The sequence below is a fragment of the Panicum virgatum genome, chromosome 6K, assembly GCF_016808335.1.
Source record: "Panicum virgatum strain AP13 chromosome 6K, P.virgatum_v5, whole genome shotgun sequence".
Lineage (NCBI taxonomy): Eukaryota > Viridiplantae > Streptophyta > Magnoliopsida > Poales > Poaceae > Panicum > Panicum virgatum.
This window is the reverse complement of record NC_053141.1, coordinates 36,269,135-36,272,945: the sequence shown is the minus strand read 5'-3', so window position 1 is coordinate 36,272,945 and position 3,811 is coordinate 36,269,135. Positions and strand designations below refer to the sequence as shown.

The 3,811-nt window shown below is 44.5% G+C and overlaps 1 pseudogene; it reads left to right on the top strand.

Annotated features, from left to right (window-relative positions):
• Positions 1 to 339: 339 nt before the first annotated feature.
• On the top strand, positions 340 to 1,765 carry LOC120713440 (annotated as a pseudogene).
• The last annotated feature ends 2,046 nt before the right edge of the window (positions 1,766 to 3,811 follow it).

Here is a 3,811-nt window from a genome sequence, read left to right as displayed (position 1 = left end):
CCTCCGCACCAGTACAGAGACATTAAATGTAGCAAATGACTCTCACAAAAACATCACATCTCCATCACATCGAAACATTAAATGTAGCAAATGACCTATGCATGGAGTACTAAATGTAGTTAAATAAAAAAACTAATTGCATAGTTTTGATGTACGTTGCGAGACGAATCTTTTTTCCTGTCGCTACAGTGCTTTCCAGGGGAACTAAACACAGCCATATATAAGCAGATCGAGCAGGATGGATGCATGCCAGATGCACCACCTCCAACGCAGGTATTAACCAGAGCGAGAGCATCAACCCACCAACGCTAGACAAGCCGCAAACGCACGTAGAGGACAATGGGGGTTGTGGTGAGAAGGTCGCCGTCGATGGTGGTGAGGCCGTCAGAGTCGACGACGGCCGCAACTAGCGGCGGCGCCATAAAGCTCTCGTCTTTTGACGGGCCTTATGCCATGTTTCCGATCACGGCGATCCTCGTGTTCGAGCATCCGATCCGCGAGGCCGCCGAGACTGTCAAGAGAGCACTCTCCCGAGCGTTGGTCCCCTACTACCCTATCTCCGGTCGTATTGTCGCAGGCCTGGCGGCGAGGGCGTGACATTCGTCGCCGCCTCCGCGAACTGTGCCTTAAGGACGCCGAATTCTTTGCCCGGTCGGCAGACACGAGGACGACGCCGCTGCTGGACGAGCTCGCCGTATACTATCCGGCAGAGCGCTGTGGCCCTGCCGACCCGCTGATGATGATCAAGGTTTTAAATCTCCTCCAACTATAGTTTCCACTATCTCCGGCTATAGTTGTTTGAGAGAAACTTAACTCTTAGCTGCCGCTATATCCAGCTATAGCCTGTTTTTTGACATAGATAGCTAAATGGCTTAGCCCGCTATTTAAAACATTGATGATGTTGGTGACGGAGTTCTCCTGCGGAGGGTTCGTCGTGGGAGTGACCTGGAACCATGGCATCGCCGACGGCGCCGGGATGGGCCAGTTCCTGCAGGCCGTCGGCGAACTCGCGCGCGGGTCGCCGTCGCCGTCCGTTGCTCCGGTCAGATGGGACGATTCGCTCCCCAGCCTCCCTCCACCAGCCCGATTTATCAGCTCCAAGCCGTTGGGCCTCGTCTACCTCGACATCACCGTCCCCTCGAGCTCGATCGACCGCGTCAGAGCTGAGTTCCACGAGCGCTCCAATGGCCGCCGTCGGACGTGCACCGTGTTCGAGGCGGTCGCCGCCGTGCTATGGCAGTGCCGCACGCGCGCGATCGCCTCCAGTCCTGATTCTGCGGCTCTGCTATCCTTCGCAGTTAACCTGCGTAGGCATGTTAACGCCAAGGACGGCTACTATGGCAACTGCATCGCGACGCAGCAAGTCACGGCGACGGCCGGCACGGTGGCGAAGGCGGACGTCACGGACCTGATCGACATGATCAAGCGTGCCAAGAATGCGGTGCTTGACCAGCTGTTCGCCAAGAACGGCGGCGACCTGCAGCCAGAGCCAGCCATGGATGAGAGCCAGCTCGACGAGCTCCGGTACAACGCGCTCAGCCTGTCGTCATGGCGGAACATTGGCTTCGAGAAGGCGGACTTCGGCAGCGGGACGCCGGAGAGGGTGATAAGCTACATGCCGCAGCCGTCGATGTTGACCTGGCCATGTTGCGTGGTGAGCCTGCCGTGCAAACAGAATAAGGACGCGCCCAATAGTGTGGTGTCGGTGTGTGTCAGGAATGAGCACGTAGATGCCTTCCTACGCGAGCTAGCAAGGTTCACGTGATGTTGTACGTTAATGCTACGGCTCGGACGTCCGATACCTGTTTATCGTCGGACAGTCGACACATGTTACAAAAGCCTAGTATACCGATGTTGTAATTGTTCTCTCTTTATCATGTTTTGCACAGTGGATGTTGCATAAAACTGAGTGTTATTATTGCAGTGAGAAAATTTTCCATCCTCGATCCAAATGTCAGCGTTCTAAAAACAGGGTGCATAAAACTTGGTTTTGAGTCCCATTTGGGTCAAAACAGAGTGTTCTAAAAATTCTATATTAAAACTAATTCATAACTTATTTATATGAACTTGAATTAAGATAAAATTTATTTTGAAATTATAGCTCTCGACACGGTCTACAAGTTTTTTATTTGAAGTCGTTTGGTGTCCCAAATTTTAATTTTAAATTTCAAAAATCTATAGACTTACATCAATATTTTGAGACTCTAAACAATTTAATTTCAGAAACTTTCCAAATACAAAGTTATAGATCGTGTCGAGGGCTATAATTTTGATATAAAGTTTGTCTCTATTCGAATTTATATGAAAAATTTATGAATTATTTTTTAAAATAGAAATTTTAGATCGTATTGTTTTGACCTAGATGAGACTCAAAATCAAGTTCAGGCACCGAGATGACACAATTGAACAAGTTTGAGGAACTAAACAGGTGATTTATAAATTTAGTGACCAAGGTGACATAGCCGAACAAGTTTGAGGACCGGGACAACCCAGATGAATAAGTTTGAGGACTTAAACGATTGATTTTTAAGTTTAGGGACCGGGATGACACGGCCGAATAAGTTTAGGAACCGGTGATAGACTTTGCTCAAATATTTGAGTATCTAAGGTTGCAACTCTTATTTATTAATAATGTTGCCACAAATTGTCCGATAAAAAAGTTCTGATCGAGCACTAGGAGTGCTGGATTTTGTATATTTGCGAGATGAAATAACAGTATTTCCTCTGTTTTAAATTATAAATTATTTTAATTTTTCTATATATATATAGCTTTTACTATTAGTTTTTTTAATTTGCTTTTACTATATAGCTTTTACTAAATATTATTATATCTAGATACATAGGAAAAACCATATATCTAAATACCAAAACCAGATATAATTTGGAACAGATGGAGTATTTAATTAGTTCAAACTATAGTGCAGCTGTAGAAATTTCTGTAAGATTATTGTGTCAATAGTAGGTTTGTCAAATCCTACATTGTAACAGCTAGTGCAAATTTGGACATGGAGGACCAGATCGACCTCATACATGTCCTTATCTTAGTGGTACGGTGCACATATATTCGATCTGCTTCAATAAAAATATATACACAAAATGACATGGATTATGTGTCATTTCTATATTGGTTGAAAATTTTGAGTGAGAGAGCACAAACAAAATTTAGCCTATGGTTATCTTCTAGATGCTACCTTATCTCCAAACTTTTCTCATTGCTAGTGGAGATGAACATACCACATGCACATGTCTAAAGTTAAATTATTTAAGAATTATTGAATTACATCACGCGACTTGTAAAAATATCATAAATAAATAACAAAGTTTTGTCGCACCATCTAATTCTATAAATTGGAGCTATGTGCGTGTCACAAGCAGGGAAATGAATCTTATTATAGGTTCCATAAATAACAAATATTTTAGTCCATTTCCTTCAAGTAACAATAAGTGCAAAGCACAATTGTATATGGAACGCGCGATCAGCAACCTATTCTACTCTAGCGTAGGAATTAAACTGTATAGGAACGAATCCATATGATGGGCTAGGTCGTGAGACATAAAGATCAAAAATTCATGGCGCGGCATTCATGCATGCCTAAGGTCAATGAATCGTTCCCCGACGCGAGGTGAACCTGCCTGACTTGGATTGGGCAATTATAATAAAGTTCATGGCGCTTCATACGCGCTGAGGCGCTTCATGCGGATCAGGATGATTGCTTCCAATTTTGCATTTGAATTAAGCTAGCTTGAGTGTCATTATTTCCCTACTTGCATGCAACACATTTCCTTCTATACTTATTCTCATGTCACACGA